The sequence below is a fragment of the Anoplophora glabripennis genome, unplaced genomic scaffold, assembly GCF_000390285.2.
Source record: "Anoplophora glabripennis isolate ALB-LARVAE unplaced genomic scaffold, Agla_2.0 scaffold55, whole genome shotgun sequence".
Classification (NCBI taxonomy): Eukaryota; Metazoa; Arthropoda; class Insecta; order Coleoptera; family Cerambycidae; genus Anoplophora; species Anoplophora glabripennis.
The window spans coordinates 1215756-1237039 of record NW_019416774.1 but is presented as its reverse complement, the minus strand read 5'-3'; the positions used below and the strand labels follow the sequence as shown (position 1 = coordinate 1237039).

The window sequence follows — 21284 nt, the reverse complement described above, 5'->3', positions numbered from 1 at the left end:
TTATAATTTGCTGCAGGAAGTGCAAGGAAAATATAGATCCCTAGAAAGAACGATGTACAAAGATGTTAAATATCAATGCCAGTAAGAACTTTTTCTCAAAAACAAAAGTTCTGTTCAAAAACAAAAAAAGTGTCTAACAGAAAATCGTGTATAACCTTTATTTAAACTAAAACAATAATTTAAAACTTGCAGTAGAGCCTGTGAATTATTTCGGTAATGTTTAATTATATCGAAATTTAGCAAAAGTTTATAGATTCATAACAAAAAATAGTTATTGTCACTTTAATAAGAAATTTGGTTAACCATTTAGGATCGTCAACCATTTTTTGAAGCAGGCGTTTGTTTAAAAATGGAAGCAATTGAAAAATCAGATAATGAAATTACAAATAGAATTTACATATTAACTGAAGTTTCAGTATCAACAATTTTTCCATGTTATTAAACAAGGTGTTATAGATCATTCAAAAAGGAACCAAGAACAAAAATTTAATATCGATGACATGACGAGAGACCTAATTCATCGGACAATTTGTAATATACATAAAGAAAATAAAATACAAACTATAGAGATGAAGATAAATTGCGTTCTTACCGAGAGTAATATATGAAAATGTAAATGTTTTTTGATATGTCATAACCAAAATTTACCATCAATATAATAAAATTGTTTGAGGACATAAATAATTAAAATATGTTGTTGGCCAAATGAACATATAATAGAAATTTTCTACGCATTATATAGGTACAAATTATTATTTTTTACCTTTAGCGGAAAACTTTTTTAGGACGCCTATGAACCTCATTCAATTTTATTGCTAGACATTTTTATATATGTTCAACTGACTTCGGAAAGACTATATATACCTAGTTTGAATATGTGAATCTTTTGAAATCACTAAATATGTATTTTTATGAAAATTAAGTAATATTCAAAACACTGATTCTACTTATTATATAGGGTGTAACGGATGCTGATGGCCAAACTTCAGGGGGTTATTATACAAGTAATTTTCAACCAAAAAGTATTATAAGATTTTTTTGGAAAGTTGATAGTTGCTCTTTCATTTAACATTTTTTGATTTCAAAAAATTGTGTGCCTTTTCATTTCATAACAACAAAAATATCTCTGTTATTCTTACAGCCACATCAAATTTAGACATACCATCGGAAAGAGCGTTAAATTTACTACAAGAGCATATATGAGTGTTTAAAAAATCTTCTATAGCAGATGCTGTAAAAAGTTAAATGTAATAATTGTGAAATGAGCAAAATTAGTGGTATCTCCTTATTGGTGGTAACGCCAAAAATGTGTTAATGAGGACGTGTTTTTTCTTCAGCAAAAACTACTGTATTTAGTAAGCTTTTCAACAATATATCAACTTTTGAGTTTGCTATTTTTTTTTGGTAACAATATCAAGGGCAAAGGTAATAAAACCGTAAAAATCAAAAATACACAAACTTTATAGTACTTTATTTTTATTTTAAGACAGTTTTTTTAAATTAAAGTAACAAAATAGTTGAAACAATTGTTTATAACTTAGTAACATATTTACAATAAAGAGACTTTGTTGAAAATTACTTGTATAATGAAGTTTGACCATCAGCAATATACATCCTGTATATTCATTATCATTATTAAAAAAGTTGTTACTGAAAGAAGTAAAATATCACAGACAACTCTTATGGTGACGTTGATTTTAATTAATTTATTATAAACTCACGAGTGCATTTGAAACATTTGTTTCAAATTTAGAAAAAAAATGAGAGTTAACTTACGTGAGGTAACCCAGCCCCTAGTTTAACTCGCATAATTACCTGAAAGAGAACAATTATTTAATCATAATAGGCACTGCTTTAATTAAAAATAATTAAATATACACATGCAACTTTTAACGTGGCCTAATTAGGACATGAAGTAAGTAATTACAGTTAACTTCTCAAAGCTAATAAACAACGCGCTAATAAGTTTTTAACATTGAAGCAAAATAAAAGGGAAATAAAGAGAGTCGATTTGATTATTATCTAAGTTAATGTTTCCAGGTTAATAGAAGATCCAGTTGCAAGTTTTTTACAGGCATATTAACATACACTACTTCTTTTAGTTTTTATAAATTTCATATTTTTCCCAAACATGATAAAAAATATGTTATTTAGAAAATTGCCGTGTCGCAAATTTCGATCGCCACTAAATCTATTTTGCTACATTCAAGAAAATCCATTTAAGATATACAACAAACACTTTCAGATAGTATTTTGCAATACAGTTTTATAAAAGGAAAGTGCATTTTCAAATACAAACATTAATGGTTTACAGATCTCTTAAAATATGTCAGCTACTTTCCTGGTGTCAATTAATACGTCCTCGCCCCTAATTAGAACAAATAAAACGGTCTGCAGCGTGGCTACACCACTGCGTTGTTGATTTATTTTATTTCGGGGATGAGATTGCCAGTTTCACATTAACTTCGCGGCGAATTAAAGAAACGAGGAGAAAAAGAAATTCACAGACAGACATTTACATTTTAATTAAGGTTTTTATTGCTTCTATTAATTAACCACAATTATAATTATAAAAAGGAATGCGAGAATGGTTTTTGGCGAATTTAAATTGATTTATTATTTTAATCATTTGAATAAGTTGCATTTAATTTTAATCTAATTTCAAACTCCCTCGGAGAATAATTGGTCATGAAGTTATTTCCTCTAATTGTTCAACTTATTCGCCTTATCTGCAATTTTTGTAATAATACTTTCAAAAAAGTTTGAATCATAATTGATGAATAAACTTAACAAGTAAAGAATTTAATGTTGTTTAAGTGCATTTGGATGATTTCTCTGTATCGTATATATTTCAAGCACACAGGGTGTCCCAAATATAAATCCCAAAATTTTAACAGTGTATTTAACTTGTATCACGCTTCTACTCAGTATATTTTTAAAAAAGTTACAACATTTTCGTACTAATTCGCATCGCATCCAGTCTAATTGCTGTTTCAATGCTCCATTACTTTTGAATTTTTATAATTCCAAACAGAGCAATGCAGCTTTTTTCCTCTACAATGAAAAATAATAATCAGTTCATAAATGATTCTCAATTAATCATTGAGAAATATCCAACACTTTTTTCTGGCGATGCATTTGTTACTTCTGATGACTTCTGTGGCCATGTATATAACGAAAATTGTAATCTTTTACACAATGACAATAATTAGATAGGAAGATAATACAAAATGTCAGGTGTCCTCAGGGATCCATTCTTGAACCTCTTTTGTTTATTATCTATGTAAATGACATTGCTGTAAGTCTCGATATTCAATATCTTTCACATGTCGTTGATGTAAAGATACTTTGTTATATTGAAACTACTGTGAAAATCTTCAGCGGGACCACAGACGCCTATTTACCGGTGCTATAAAAATAACTCACCACTTACAATATTTTCAAATGTAATGTTTTGTCCTTCCATAGAAAATAATACATTACTTTTGAATGACTATTCGCCTGAATTTGTTAAAGATTTGGGTATCTATCCCTTTTGATTCCCAATTAAATTTTACGCAACACATTAATTGTATCTTAGCCCGAGGCCTATAGGAATTTAAGATTTGTCATTTCAAGGAACAGTCTACTCTATGTCTATTGTTTACAACTTTTGTAAGATCACATATGAAATATGCTTCAATTGTATGGAACTCTGCCCATATCCTGTACAATTCTTTGTGAGAGAGTTCAGCGTAAATTTTTATCCTACTCGAGATATTCCACAGAACGTATTCTTGACATAATACTATGCACAATATATTTTTCCATAAAATCATTCATTATAAGATGAAATGTGAAGGAATCATTAATTTGATTAATTACAGAATACCAATATTCAACTCAGACATACTGCACTGTTTGTAGTATCATTTTGTTGAAATCTTAGTATCAAATGTTGAATAACTATACATTTTTTAATAGCTTTATACTGTTTTTTTAAATATTAATTTTTAATTTAATGTTAATGTATTTTATGTTGCTTCTGTCTTCAGATATATTTATATGTTATATTTGCATTTTTATCAAATATTTTATTGTTATGTACCTTTTATGATTTTTTAATTGTAGAAACGTGTACTTCACTTCAAAGTCGTTAAATATATTTAAAGTAAATAAATAAAATAAAACATATGACGATCATAATAATTACATTTTGGCGAATATCTCTCCATATGTGTATCAAATTCACTTAAAAACATTGCATTTTTTGTCTGATTGACGTTCGTTATATACGAAATTTGAAAACTATAACTGAAAAAACTATAATCTGCTTCCGCATGTTTACCAGTGTAGACGTAATACATTGATCGTACTCATTTTGTTTGTTTATGTCTATTTAAAACAATGGTGGCTAGTTTTAGACACATACACAATAAAAAAAATCACTCCATTTTACTCAATAATGTATAAATTCACATCCGATTGAGTGAAATTTTCACTCTATTAGTATGAGTACAACTGAGTGAAATTATTGCATCAGAAATGAGTGAGTGAACTATCAACTGAGTGACTTTTGACTCTATTCAGAGTATATAAAACCAATTTAGACTTGAATTTTTCTCTAATATGTTTAAAAATTTATCTATTATTCAGTAATTTTTTACATTATAAGTGAACGTTCTTTTTGCTTATTATTGAATCTCCGGAGCTATTCGTCCGCACGAATTGCTTACGCTGGTGTTTACGGAAGGATTCGGACGTTTTAATCTTGGGGGATTAACATCGCACGCCCTAATCATGTCAGGGGGTAACCTGTAAATGTAACAGACTCAGATTGTACAATTCTGTACAGTTTTATTCATTACGAATACAACGTTCATCTCAATTACTTCAACTTTAACCAGCGGTACATTAATTTTTACTGTCTTTTTTCTTCTCCAAGATCAACTTGTATATGGGTGTATACATTTATGTACCGAGTTGTTATGGCAAATTCTAATTAGGTGCAGTGTTATCCCTCCCGCTGAAACACCAACCGCATTAATGTTCGGTCTCACCGTAACAAACTGCAACAAAAAGCACAGTACATAAAACAACGGAAGTGCACGCTTAATGCCGTCAGACAGCCTTTTTTCCAGGACATTTGCATACATTTTAATTTGCAGATGCTCTCTCCTTGCTGGCAAAAATCATATAGCCTCCGAGGGCCCGTAAAGGAGGTGTCGGGGTCCAGGGCGGTCCGACACCAATGGCATGAGTTCTCCAGGGTCCAGCTCGCCGTAATTTCATTTGGCTAATGAAGCCAAGTCGGTAAATACATTATTACATGCAAATGGACTTCCGCTAAGCTTAATAACGCCGTCTTTGCCGGGCAAGACTGTTTGCTGCAGCGTTCGCCGGTACCGAGTCTCATCTACATATACAATCCGAAGAAAATAAGGGCCAGGGCCAGTTGCCCGGAGCGAGAACATTCTTCCCGGATTAATTAATTGTTGTTAATAATGGGTGCAGCATAAATGCATAAACGCTTTAATGTGGGATATTTATTACGGCTTTTAGCAGGCAACTTTGAAGTAACGACGCAAACAGTTCTAAATTTATATCAGGATTAGCTACGAAATGTTCTAATGAATTTAACCGTTGTAATACTAATTCTTTAATGAGGGTGAATTTTGAGAGATGAATTTAACGAATATAATATAGGTGTAACTGTGAATAGCAACAAAGTATATGAAATAAAGATTGACTGAATACGAATATTTTTATTATTGCTGTGCGTTTATTAAGACACAATTTAAGGAAGATCGGGTGCAAATAAAAAAGGCAACCAATTTCGTACTATTAGTCCAGTTGGTAGAGGTTCAGCCTCTGTCAAACCTTGATAACCCGGAAATAACTACACAGGCCTACTTTAAATGATGAGTACAATAACAGGCTAATTTGCTGACTAAGTATTTTATCAGGAAAAAAAATTATTAACAATTTAATAGCGAAAAAATTTTTTTTTTAGTAGTTTTCTTTAAATAACTCAGCGGGATGACTTTGTACGAAAAAATGCTTAGGACATGATTTTGTTCGTAATAAAAATAGCTACAAAATGGCGGTGGTCCGATTACGAAATTTGCAATAACAAAGCCGTGAGATTGAAAAAACGGTATAAAACGCCAATTTTTTTAAGTTGCTGTAAAAATGTCAATTATAAACAAAAAGTGATAAAACTTTCGAAAACTATAGTTCAATATATATACAATAATGACGCTAAAGCCGAAAATCAGGAGAGCAAAACTTTTTGTTCTATAAGGTGTTATACATTCATCGGCATCTGAAACTCGAAACTTTGCCAAATTTGTTCGAAGCTTTGCTGACACTTGAAATTTGGTACACACATAGTGTAAATATGCAGAAACCAAAAGCAATTTGCAAAATTCAAGTATCTTCATTTTTGCAGTTTTGGTAAGGTTTTATACGTCACCCTAGTTTTATACGTCACCGTTTTTTTAATTTTTGGACGTATATTTATGTATATTTATAAAATATTCCATTACGGTAGATTAGCCAGCATAATTACCTACAATTTAAAAAAATATATATTTTCATCGTTTAGATCCTAAGCTACTTAACATTTTGCGCCTGTTAGCCATACTCGTACATTATTCAACATATCAACATAAAACAAAAACGTACGTGTGGGGTAAACCTTTAACTTTAAGTAAGCAATTGTTTAAATTTACTGTTGCATATTTCTAATAGTATACAAGCGCCGAAGAGTGGAGGTCGCGCTCGAAAATGAAAAGTTAAAGGTTTACCCCACACGTACGATTTTGTTTTACGTTGATACGTTGAATAATGTACGACTACGGCTAACAGGCGCAAAATGTCCAGTAGCTTAGGATCTAAACGATGATTGATAGGATTTTTTAATTGCAGGTAATTGTGCTGGTTAATCTACCGTGATGGAATATTTTATAAATATACCTATATATTTTTCCAAAAATTAAAAAACAACGGTGACGTATAAAACCTTACCAAAGCTGCAAAAATGAAGATAATTGAATTTTGCATATTGCTTTTGGTTTCTGCATATTTACACTATGTGTTTGCCAAATTTCAAGTGTCAGCAAAACTTCAAACAAATTTGGCTAAGTATCGAGTTTCAGATGCCGATGAATGTATAACACCTTATAGAACAAAAAGGTTTGCTCTCCTGGTTTTCGGCTTTAGCGTCATTATTGTATATATATTGAACTATAGTTTTCGAAAGTTTTATCACTATTTGTTTATAATTGACATTTTTACAGTAACTTTAAAAAATTGACGTTTTGTACCGTTTTTTCAATCTGGCGGCTTTGTTATTGCAAATTTCGTAATCGGACCACCGCCATTTTGTAGATATTTTTATTATGAACAAAATCATGTCCCAAGCATTTTTTCGTATAAAGTCATGCCGTGAGTTATTTGAAGAAAACTACTAAAAAAAATTGTTTTCACGATTAAATTGTTAATAACTTTTTTCCTGATAAAATACTTTGTCAGCAAATTAGCCTCATCATTTAAAGTATTTCTGTGTAGTAATTTCCGAGTTATCAAGGAAATGTCACCAACAGTAACTTTTCGGCCTCTGCCGACTGGACTATATTGAGATATATTATTTTTGCAATGCGAAACCAAATTCTGTGAATTATTCTCGAATATCGATTTGAGTGTCTTTAATTAATGCCAAAATTTGAATATTTAACGTAGGTTCTTATGGGAAATGTTATGATGCGACCCCTATAACCGAAAGCAAATGGTAAGACGACAAAATTATTGACATTTACCTGAATCATTGATTAATAGATGAGAGAAAGAACCGCACATTTCGAAGAGAAATTAATTATCAAACACTAAAAGTTCTGACTTGTCGTCCGCCAAATAATAAACGAGAAAGAGTAACGACAAAAGCGCAATAGAGTATGAGGGTACGTGGCGGGAAATTTAAATAAACGTTTGGATACACAACTTAGTCATTAGAAATAGATTACATTCAACTTGTGTTTATTTGTGTAATTCAATTTGGAACAATAAAATAAAATGGGAAATTTTCAAATGAAGTATGTCCTTTGAAATCTTTTTTTATTTATAAAGTACGATAAACTTTCAATAAAAGAAGTAAAAGTACAGCAGCATACAACAATTTTATGCATTTTGATAAATCATGACATTTTAAAATTAACATAATTAACATTTCAATAATTTCAGTATATTTTTTAGAATATTTTTGACTGCAATAACAACATATCACAGTATAATACTACATACAGTGTGTTCAATGAAGTCGGCACCATATGGGTTACTTTTTTATTATTGGTTTTATGAAATAAAGTTATTCTTGATAAAAAGTTCTGCATGGCCTAAAACTCAAAATGATATACATAATTAGATTTCAGTTTTTTGCAGTCGTATATGAGGTTTGTCGAAAAATGTAAATTTTACTCAAGAGTAAAGTACCTTTATTTTTACAATATCGACAATCGTTATTAAGAAAATTTCCACAGATAAACTAATTATGTCGAGCGGACTTATTACTTTCGAATGGTACTTCATAGGCGTGATATTGGAAGATATGATACAAAAAATTAAAATTAATGAGCTCCTACTCCCTTGCAACCTATCTCCATTGCAACAAATCACTGTGTATATTTTCATACAAGCGTACTTGTTTTTGAATTATTAAATAAGTTCTGGTAGAAGAGAAACTGTTTTCTTCTTTTTATTTATAATTTCAACATTCGAACGAGCGAAGTTGTAGGATTCCAGAACATCATTCCGTGAAACAAACAAAGCGAGAACCAACCGAGATATATAAATATGAAAATTAAAGCCAAACAAGGAAGGTAACGTCAAAGTCTCAAAGGGAATAGTGACGTAAACGTTCAATTAAAAATAGCACAGTGGAAAGAATTGTAACATACACCCTTTACCGCAGACTAATGTAAAATGTATTTTTTGCAGTACTTATTAATACTGTGTTAAATAATGCGAGCTTCAGACTAGAAAATATTTGTTGCTCATATTATTATAATATGGCTCTTTGGGCACTATGCATAACAACTTAGTTGGATATAGTGGTAAATATTTGTAAATTTATCGTATTCGCCAAGCTGTGTGCTTACTGCTCAGTTAATAATATCGACCCACATTTCTTTAGGTAGCTCGATGATTAATTATCCGACTTAAAATTCCAGTTTGGTAAGTTTAAGTAAGGGATTTGATGATATCAAAACTATTTTTCTCAATTTCACACATATCTTTTGTTTTATGATCTCTCTTCCTATTCAAAACAGATAGAATTTGATGTATACAGAAATACAGGATACTTTCATTGTGAATATTCGTTATTGGCATAAATAATTTATATCTATAAAGTCGAACTAGTAATTTGGAATCCTTACCTAAAAATTGGAACGATATCTGATTATCTGCTTGTTCATTGAATATTATAATTCTTTAATAAATGTAGTAAATTTACACAAAAGTAATTAAAACATGACAAAATAATGAGCATTGAAAGTATATAAGTACCTTGTTTCTCACGACAATGATAAAATCAATATAGACTTTTTTAATGAAACTTGTTGAGAAAAGAAGACGTAAACATTATGTAAAAAGAGATATAAAATTAGGGCAAACGTAGGATGGATTTTCAGACAAATCTCATCCTATCCTATTTGCCTATCTTGTACGGACATTTTGGTCTCATGCGAATATATTTATCTATTTATCTAACATAATTTGATCCATATTTATTTGAATATGACAGTAAAAATATTTTGTGTTTGTCACACTGCTCTTTCGAAAAAGTGTATTTGCCAATGAAAGAAAAGCGTTTTCTGGATGTAGGATCCGTCTAAAAGGCTTGTGCCGACATCATGATGGACAACCCGGTCGACGCGACGCAACGATCTAAAACACGCATTCGACATACTTTTAGACCTTGCAAATCGCTGTATTAAGTCGGAAGGGGACTATTTTGATTAAAATAAATCGGTTTTGTTAAAAAACTTTGTTGTTCTTATTAAAATGACCTGTTTACTCTGAAAGGCACCTTGTATTTCAGAACAGAAATAAGTGCTTCGATACATTTTAGAAACTCCCAGAACTTTACGTATAGTAACGTGGTTATCTTTATCGTGACCTTTGCATGAATATGGAACAGATGAATGTTTGTATATTTCTCCTTGCAACTCTGTCTTACACAAATTCAATTCGGAAAATTGATTTAGCTACAGCTCTGATATCTAATTTAATCACTTATTTCTAGGACAAATATTTCATATATTTCCGAAAACACATTGCAAGTAACAAACAATGCTCAGTATTGCTGCATCCTTATAAATTGTATGAAGTTTGAAATATGGACCCAGTGAACACTTTGAATGTCAGAATTATATGTTTGTAATAAATAAAGTTAAAACTAATAAAATATAGTCAGCTGAGCGATGTAATAATAAAAAATGTTAGTGTTGCCCGTTAACAAGTAGAAGTTGATGATTGTTTTAAATATTACGTTAAGATTTTAACAAAAAAGTAGGTATAACCTTATATCGCTGAATTAGTCTTTAGAAGTCTTTATCTATTTATATTATAAAATACAGAGAGTCCTAATAAAAATGTCGGTAATGTTATAGGTCTGTCAAACACGGCACAAGAAAATAGAAAATATTGCAGTGACAATTGCTATTTTCTAATTGACCTGTTTCAGTGATTTTTTTAAATTTCAACTGAAAAAATATGAATTTTGTTCCATCATTTTGGGACACATAAATAAATAAATAAATAAACTCGTGTACCAAAATTCATAAGTATGTTACTGTTAACTGTTTTCGTAGTTTTTTACAAATCGTGAATATATTTTAGTTACCAGTTATACGTTTGTTGATGGCAGTTGTAGATATTTTTCATGGGTTAATTCCGTTTCTGTCCTTCATTTTTTTAATATATTATAACACTATAAATTAATTAATATATTTTTTTAATTTAATTTTATTTTATTTTCTTTATTTTATTTAGTGTCGCTGTAGTGAATTAATTAAAATATCCCAAAATTCAACTTACCGTGCTAGCTAATTCTTGGATGCCAGATAATTTCAGTCACTTAGTTTGATTTTACTTTGAATATAGATTTCCAACTTTGTTTTTTTATGTCGACTATTTTGAAAGATTATTCTAAATTTTGAATTGGATTCTATGTTACAAACTTCTATTGTCCTCTTTATATTCTTTTTTTTTCCTGTTTGTCTATATCCACCTGGTCAACTCTCGTTCTGCAATCCTTTACTGTTCCTCTTGTCTTAACAGCTAACTGTCTCTTCTTTCCAACCTACTGCTAACACCTCGCTACTCCCTGATTCACTCTGGTACTTGTCTTGCTATACTGCGTCTTGATTCTTATTACTTTTCTGTTTTCTACGACATCCAACATTATGTTACTAACCTTTACTATATTGATTTCTCCTTTATTATAAGTTTTTTTCCCTTATTTTGTATTTCAACTTTCTTCGTCCGTTTATAAATACTCTGGTTTCTTTTATTAGTTTCTCTTTGCAATCCTTTGACATGTAATACGAACTAACTTCGTATCTTCAAATTTTTTTTATATCTTCTAATTTGTTTCTTTTCTTCTTCCGACTTCTTCAATACCTCAATTCAAAATTCTCCTCTCCCTCTTTCTATTTATTTTTTCTTGATCCCTTTATTTTCGTCATCTTGATCACCACTATTTTTTTATCCACTGCACTCTTATTTCTATTTACAATAATTTTCTAACTATACTCTTCAACTTACGCCAATCAGATTACTTTTTAATGTATACATTTTCAATTTGACCCTTTCCAATACCATTTTGTTTTCTCTTGCTATATTTTATTATTTTATCTACACACTTTATTAATTTAAACGGATAGTCTTTCTAAATTCATAATTTCTTATAAATTGTCACTTTATTCATAGCTGTCACTCAAATTAAAATTATTCTGCTGTCACCATTTATCCTAGTATGTCTTCACTTAATGTATTTCTCATTTACTTTCAAGTTCTACTTAATAATAAAACTTTTAGTCAAATCCAACCTGTTACAATATATTAATAAGTCCAAAGCACTTAAAAATCTATGAGGTTGCCAGGTGTAGCCACCGTTCTAATTGTCATGATCGAACTTTTGTGACATTGCTGTTATAGTTCCACCTTTTGTGATCGTCGGGAGGTATTCCCGGATCATCTCTACAAGCAATTATATTCCAACGTTGCATATTGACGTTGTAAACGTTAAGTATATTTACCCGGATCCCGATAAAGTTTAATATATGTATTTAGCGGCACACGCTATGAACCCGGATAACGACGACGAATCCGACCAATTTATAAAACATATCTAAGGTAATTTCGCAAAACATTAATTCCTTCATGTCTGGTGGTCATTAATGGTTGTGTATAATAGCATGTGAGATATATCAGGGCGTCTATAACAGTATTATATAATTACGCGTGTAGTACACATAAAGGGTTTAATATTCCAAGCACCAATTGCCAACAGTGTTTACATGGGGCTTAACAACGATTTGTAGTGCCTTGACAAAGGCATTAAGTGCACTACAACTTTTGGTAATTGATGAGAATAGTTTACATGACCGCGACCATACTGACATGACCGCTGTAGTGCAAGATATTTACGCTTGGCATCAAGTCAGTGCAGTGTCCTTTGCAGATAATTGAAAATAATTCAGTTATGAACCTACATAAACAAACTTTGTTATTAATTTTAAATTTTATCTTCACTGTCACCTATTTTTTTTATATCAGCTACTTCTTATAACTGCGTTTAAGCATTTAAATAATTCGTAAATAATTGCACACGCAAAATTTAACTTAGCACGTGCCATAACAATATGTTCGAACAGATGAGGCTTGTTTTATTTAAAAAAAAAAACATGTATTATTGTAACTGATAACTAAGCCGCAAACACAGTTTTATTTGTTTATTTAGAAAACAGTCATACATATTTAGAAAAATGCCTGCATTGAGGAAAATATGTGATTATTAAAACGTTTTATTGAATTTAAACTTACTTTCAGTTACTCGGCTTAGTGCGGCCCGGAGTTTAACAGGACCGTAGTCAGATTACGAATGAAAATATTAATATGTTAGGATTTTTTTTACACTCTTTGCATTTTTCTTTTTATCGTACTACTGGGTATATATTATGGGCATCCTATATATTTTCATGTACATCATCCATTTGATCAAATTGTTCATTTAGGAATAGTTCATGTGATTCCAATTCACGGAATTACGGAACTTGCGGTTCTTTAGTTTTTTTTAATGGAATATTGCTTGAAAGAAAGGCGTCTGTAAGTTCATAGAAAAATACAGAGTCACCAGCGCTGGACGAGGCATGGCTCTTCAAATGTCTTGTCACTTTAGTTTTGTAACAAGAATTTACAATGCGTTCACACACAGTACAAAACAGGTCATTTCCTTTAATATGTATGTCCGTGTAACCTTCGGGGACACTGTCGAACCACATTTGAAATAATTCCCGTCTATTTCTTTTCTCTTTTACTTCACTTTTCTCCTCAACTAATATATAAATAGTTATTTAAATACATACGGCGAATACAATTTACAGTAGACGTAAAAAACAAAAGTATAGACACGACACCGACTACTACAAGGTTCGGTAAATAACTGAACAGTTCAAAACGCGAGTCAGCTGTGAAGGACACCGACCCTCGCGCCAGCTCTGTTAGATTCCACACGTGCACTAAGCCTACTCATCATTACAATGTTTGCTATTATCCAGCTGATTGAGGCTGGTAAAAGTTATATTATTATTGCTCCTAAACGTATGTATTATAAAATCTTCATTAAATAAGTACATTTTTCAGTCCTAAGAAATTTTTTTGCAGAGAAGATATATTTCAAGTGAACCACGAATAAGCGTGTTGTTGTGATAAGTGGACTCGCTGTTTTCACCGTACAAATTTTGTGTTACGGACAAAGGCGAAGTGATCGGATGGTGTATATCGTAAGCATAACTTTAAATCGGCGTCATAAATTACTGTGATGTATTTTTCGTGATACCTATTCTGAAAAAATTGGTTATAATGTACTATCTAACTCAACAGAATTCAATAATTTCGAATTGCATGATGTTACAGTTACCACTGCTATGATTATATTATTTATTTTAGATTGCACAAGCAAAATATTGTGTTTTTTTACATTTATTTATAAAGTATAGCTAAAGAGCATTTGCTTTTTAGGTTTGGACAAAGTAAAACCTATGTAAATATGCAAAAATTTTGTAAAGGTCTACTCTAACTTCAAGAGTAAGTCCACATGATTTCAGAAAAAGGTGCCTCTTCCTCTAATTATCAAAGAAAAAAAAACTACGTATTGAAGCAAGTGATAATTTGGCACTTAATGTGTTGTATAGTTCAAACTTAATTATTGACTTTTTCTACAAAAGAAAACTGCTTTCGTGTTGAATATTTTTACGTTCGATTTTTGGTCGGGCTAATGTTATTTTTTGCTGATCTTTTTGGCGCAAGGGTTTGCTTTATAATACCTATATGTAGTTTCATTTTTGAAGGCAAAATATATACATTATATATTCCCAAACTTCATTTTAGAGAAGATATTTTAGTGTGTTTTACAAATTTTAGAACAAAAGGTGTAGTATAATGACAATGCTGAATTCATGTTTAATATAACGTTCAAGCTTTATCCCAAGTAGGTTTGTTTAATCTTTCGAAAATATATCCCTTACCACCTTAAATATGAACGTATTAAAATTCTCGAATAACGCTGAAACACTCCATAGAAATACTTAAACTTTGCCACCATATCCAATATATCTTCAAAAAGACGAAGGTCGCGTCAATTCGTTTTTTGGAGCTGTTTTCCTGAACGGCGTTGTGGAGTGTTATGGATAAGTAATTTAAAATTGATATATTCATTCATTTATTCATGAGAATGTCTTGGAAAAATATACGGGACACAATAGAGGGCGATAAGTAATAGTTATTTCCTAATCTTTAAGTTATGCCTGCACCAAAAGTATTAAATGAATATATTTGTACTAAGAAATGAAAAAAATAACTGTTTTTCAAAATGTAAACTGTGTATGTCGTGAAGAATTGTGGATTTCTAGTTAGGCAAAACAAAATTTATGAAATAAACCCTTTTACTGGTCCTTTTGGTGCACAAGGTTATAGATTTATTTTTTTTTTCATAGTGGCAGTGGAAAATGTTTGGGATGCTTCAAATTTCAAATTGTGTACAAGTGGATACATGTAGGAAAATTATTAATAATATCCAGCTCGATAGAGATATTGGTTGTAGTTCGAACAATTCGAACATACGCATGTTTCACTGCACATTATTNCCTATATGTAGTTTCATTTTTGAAGGCAAAATATATACATTATATATTCCCAAACTTCATTTTAGAGAAGATATTTTAGTGTGTTTTACAAATTTTAGAACAAAAGGTACAGTATAATGACAATGCTGAATTCATGTTTAATATAAACGATAAAGCTTTATCCCAAGTAGGTTTGTTTAATCTTTCGAAAATATATCCCTTACCACCTTAAATATGAACGTATTAAAATTCTCGAATAACGCTGAAACACTCCATAGAAATACTTAAACTTTGCCACCATATCCAATATATCTTCAAAAAGACGAAGGTCGCGTCAATTCGTTTTTTGGAGCTGTTTTCCTGAACGGCGTTGTGGAGTGTTATGGATAAGTAATTTAAAATTGATATATTCATTCATTTATTCATGAGAATGTCTTGGAAAAATATACGGGACACAATAGAGGGCGATAAGTAATAGTTATTTCCTAATCTTTAAGTTATGCCTGCACCAAAAGTATTAAATGAATATATTTGTACTAAGAAATGAAAAAAATAACTGTTTTTCAAAATGTAAACTGTGTATGTCGTGAAGAATTGTGGATTTCTAGTTAGGCAAAACAAAATTTATGAAATAAACCCTTTTACTGGTCCTTTTGGTGCACAAGGTTATAGATTTATTTTTTTTTTCATAGTGGCAGTGGAAAATGTTTGGGATGCTTCAAATTTCAAATTGTGTACAAGTGGATATATGTAGGAAAATTATTAATAATATCCAGCTCGATAGAGATATTGGTTGTAGTTCGAACAATTCGAACATACGCATGTTTCACTGCACATTATTTACCCTCAAGTAAAATTACCTTTATACTATATTGTTAATTATAATAAGTAATATATATTTGCAATATTTAAAACACATTTAAAATTTAGGTAAGCCATAGTAAATTGGTTTAGTATAAAGGAACGACTGAAAAGATAAGCCAATGAAGCCGTTTATAATAAAACAAGAATTCTTTACTATATGCAGCTCACGTGTTCAATTTCTCGCTACGTATCTAGATGAATTGAACTTATTACTCCTTTATCTTTCTTGGTCTTATTTTACTTGACATTCTAAACTGGTTCATAACGGAGAAATAAAAGCAAAGTTCACCTACTTACATTTTCCGATTATAATAGAGGAGGCAGCTACTATGCCAAAGTTTTACAATAAAACATGAAGTTAAAGTGTTCTTTCCAAAAGTAAAACAAACTAAACTGGGGAAATATAAGTTTCATAATTATATACTTTAATGGGTGTTAATATCCTTCATTTGACTTTGTGTGTCATATAAAAATATCGAAGCATCTATGACAGATTCAGTTTTATTTATTTTTCTATTGGTATTTCATTAATAGACCACGAGAGAAAGATACAATTTATTTTTTTATCAGTGAAAATGAAATATTTAAAAATATTTAATAGATTTTAATTCAAATAAGTTTTAATATAATCAATTAATGCAAAACTATCTAGAGACATATAGCGAAAATATATTACTGGTAAACGAAAACTGTCAATTTTAGTTTCGCTTCCACTAATTTAGTAGTTTTTTTAGATGACAACATAAATTGTATATTCAGGCAAGTAAATATCGATTTTATATTTAAAAGTTATGCATTAAAATTTTAAGTCAACGTTCCCACCGCGTTTTACCCATAATTGGTTTACAAATCAGGTTTACAATAATATACACTGTATCCCAAAATGATGGAAGGAATAAAATTCATATTTTTTTTCCAGTTCAGATTTTAAAAAATCGCCGAAGCAGGTCAATTAGTAAATAGAAATTATCACTTTCCTGCAATATTTCCTATTTTTTTAAGCCATGTCTGACAGACCTATATTTTATAGTATAAATAGAGAGCCCTTCTAAAGACGAATTTAGCGAAATGAGGATATACCCAGTTTTTTGTCATAGTTGTCAAAAAAATTTAAAAAATTGTCCTTTATGTCGTACTGACGACTATGTCAAACAATTATAGTATCTTCTGTACTTTAAAAAACTTACCTACCCTTAATAAATCTTTTTACGCTTACTTTAAAGCTTCTTTTTCTCAATACAAAAAAAAAACACATCGATAGACACATAAATTTCACTAGTGCCTTAGGTATAACGTGAATAATTTTAGTTCCAATTTATTCGTTGTTAAATTATTTTGAATAATGGTTATCCGTTTAAGAAAAAAACAGAGAATTGAAAATTTAATTATGATTGGATGTGGAGATAAAATCCGTAGTCAACAGAGGTATGTGACTTATTTTACCATAAATATCCAGACCAGAGAATTAGTCGATCTAGAACAATTAAAGTATCCAAAAAGACGAAAAACGGTAAGCGAAAATGACCGTCAAAATGTGATGCTCGCTGTTACTGGAAATCCTCACTCATCCATTAGATCTATCTCAGCCAACTTCAACTTGTGGAGGTCCTCAGTTCACAGAACTTTGAAGTATCAAAAATGGCAACCTTATAAAGTTACCTTCTTACAAGAACTATGGGCAGATAGCATAGACAGAAGATTACAATTTTGCGAGGAAATTAGAAATTTATTTGAAAGACAACCCAAATTAAAAAATCACATAATTTTCACTGTCGAAGCAACTTTTTGCTTAAAGGGAACCGTGAACAGGCAAAATACTAGGTTTTGGAGCCCAGAAAATTCGCATTGGATGGAAGAAAAACAAACACAACGGCCGGAAAAAGTGAACGTTTGGGCCAACANTCATTAAATTTAAATAAATATTTTGATAATAATATTGAATAATTTTATTTGAATTACTAAAAACCCTCTTAACCCGGTTATGATGCTTAAAGTAGCCTCATGTTTTGAAATGCTGTTTTTATATTGTTTACTTATAAGAGAAATGGACCGAGAAATTGAAGCGGCATAGACAAAGACGGATTGTCGGGGATTAAATTTTAGCTACCTGCTACAATTTAGTACAGTCCGATTTCACAAAGTTTTGTTAAAAGTAGACCTCATCTATACGGAAAATACATAATATAAAAATAATGTATAAGCGCCAGTACTACATTTATTTACGATTTGCATACATAATGAGCTTTTATTACTCTCTTTCATTTATAAACAGACTATAATTCACCTGTTTCAGCGATTTTTTTAAATTTGAAAAAAATATGAATTTTGTTCCATCATTTTGGAACATAGTGTATTTATAAGAATATAAGAAAATACGCAAACAAATGTTTTTCTAATTCGAGGTAGTATATGTATTTCTTTCTGTGTGCGAGACAAATATGGGCCAGATTTTTTTAAGGGCGGAAAGTAAAACAAACATTTCAAGACATATATCTAACTGTCAAGACAAAAAGGTGGAAGTGCCAAACGTTTGACCTCACAGCGGCAGTATGACCAGGCAAATCAAAACACATAAAGTGGCTATTACACTGTCGCCTTCTTGTCTGGGTTGTAACGGTAAAACCCTTTTCATATTAGGCACCCAATCGCATCGATCGATTCTACAGATCAGTCGGTATGTGAAAAATTCGTGGAATTTTAAAGATATAATTAGCCTCTTTGTATTCCTTGCTAAAGTATATTTTTTTTGTTGGGAGTAATTGGTGCATTAATCAAATATAAAAAAATATCAGTTTAAATGCATGCTTTTATGTTTATATTTAAATAATAGATATTGGCTTAAGCTTTTGGCCTTCAATTCTCTCTAACTTCAAAAATCTTTTTTTTAACTTCTCAAATTCTTCTTAATGTGCAGCACCAATGCAGTTATAAACGAACAGTATTAATTTTATCTTTAATTACTGAGACGTACTCATCCTCGCTCAAGCCTTTAGATAGGTAATTAATAGGAAATTTTATAATATTGTTATGAAACCCGATCTAAACTTCTATTAGTTCAGGGATTAAAAGAGAATAATGATGACGAACGCTAAACTCCACGAAATAATTAAAAGTACATTTTCCCAGTTTCCATTAACGTTCTAATCTTTTTTTGATAGAATCAATGTTTGATTTCAATTTATATCTCCGGAGGCACTGAAATATGATTAGTAGAAAGATATGCTCCACTGAATAGAAACTACTGTATGGCATACAAATGAAAAATTAAAATTCCATACCGGCCGCTGAGTGAAAAGTCGAGGATACAAACATTTTGAGTTAAAACCCGTCGTTTCTGAAATTATTTTCCGCAACNGCAATGAATAGAAATAATGCAAGGTAAAAATTTTACAATTTTTTTTTTTTTTTCAAAACTGCACATGGTCTGAGAAAAATTTTACTCAACGCAAGGGTTATTTAGCCTGATTCCTCAGCTTGAATTTGTCCCTTGAAAATGATTTATTCAAGTTTCCAAAACCCACCTTCCGTTCGCTGTACGATGAAAAAAAAAACAATTTGTAAAATTTTTGCCTTGCATTATTTCTTTTGATTGCGCCGAGTGATGATCAAAAAAATTTTCAGTTCAAGATTTCAACTAGAATCTTCAAGCTTCAAGATGCTTCTTTTTTTTCTATACGACCATTATTCACGTATACCACATGTTACTTCATTTTTCGATATGGATACACATTTACGACGAATTAAAGTTATTTACAACATGCCTAATTTTATTGAAATAATTCGTAAAAACAATCAAGTACAATAACAAAGTTGATGTTATTAAATTTAGTACAACTTACAAAAACTGTTTAAAATAACCACCGTTGTTTCTACAACAAACGTTAATTCGGCGAAAAAAGTTAAAGGACATCCTTTGCAGTTCTTAAGAGCTATTTTTTCAAACATTTAAGACATTTTGGATATGTCTCCAGTCAACACAACTCTTCTTCAGTGTTAGATGTGGGAGCATGCACTGTTGTGTTCAGAGCGCCCTAAGATAATAGGTGTTAACACATCTATAGTGAAATGTGGTGGACCGCCATCATGCATAAACCACATGTTAGCTCTGAGTAAAAACGGCACATCTTCCAATAACTCGAGTTTTGTAAAAATTCTAAATAAAATTCCTCATTCAGTCTATGGGGTAGAATAACAGAGCCAATAATAATGCTACCAATGATCCCAAACCATACTTTGATGTGAAATTCATGCTGATATTGCTTCATTTTGACATCATGTGGATTTTCTTGAGCATACACATTAGGGTGACCCAAAAGAAACGAATATTTTTTTCCGTGTCTTGTGAAAATATGTTAGTTTACCATGTTTTAAGAGCCCCCTAAACAAATTTGCTCAAAAAAAAATTTTGTTAGAGGTCGCTCAAGATTTTGAATAATTTCCACAATCGTCAAAAATTGATTTTTTTTTAATTTTCTTTCGTTATTTTATCATTTTCTAGGTTGAAAAAAATTTCGGTTCTGAAAATTTCAAATCAATATTTTAATTTCTAAAGGTCACTCATAATTATTTTAACTTTAAAAGTAGTGTACCTAAAATTTTTCGAGCGACCTCTAAAAATAAATATCAACGAACTAATAATTTTGTTTTATTAAATTTGATGAAATAGATAGGATAGAAATAAATCACGAGACACTTAAAAAATTTCTCGAGGCAAAATTTACTACCGCGCTGTGAGTATCAAATATTTATAATTTTTTAATTTTTTAAAATTTAAGTGTCTCTTGATTTATTTCTACTCTTTTGTTCATCAAATTCAATAAAAAATTATTAGTTCGTTGATATTTATTTTTACAGGTCGCTCGAAAACATTTTAGGTACACTACTTTTAAAGATAAAATAATAATTATGAGTGACCTTTAGAAATTAAAATATCGATTTGAAATTTTCAGAAACGAGATTTTTTTCAACCTAGAAAATGATAAAATAAAGAGAAAACAAATTTTTTTTTTAAATTTAATTTTTGACGATTTCGAA

The 21284-nt window shown here is 30.5% G+C and overlaps 1 protein-coding gene across 1 annotated transcript in view; it reads right to left on the bottom strand.

Moving 5' to 3' along the window:
- The window catches only part of LOC108906053 (limbic system-associated membrane protein), a 522137-nt gene that overhangs the window by 307529 nt on the left and 193324 nt on the right, over window positions 1–21284 (bottom strand). The gene's annotated exons all lie outside the window — the stretch shown is intronic.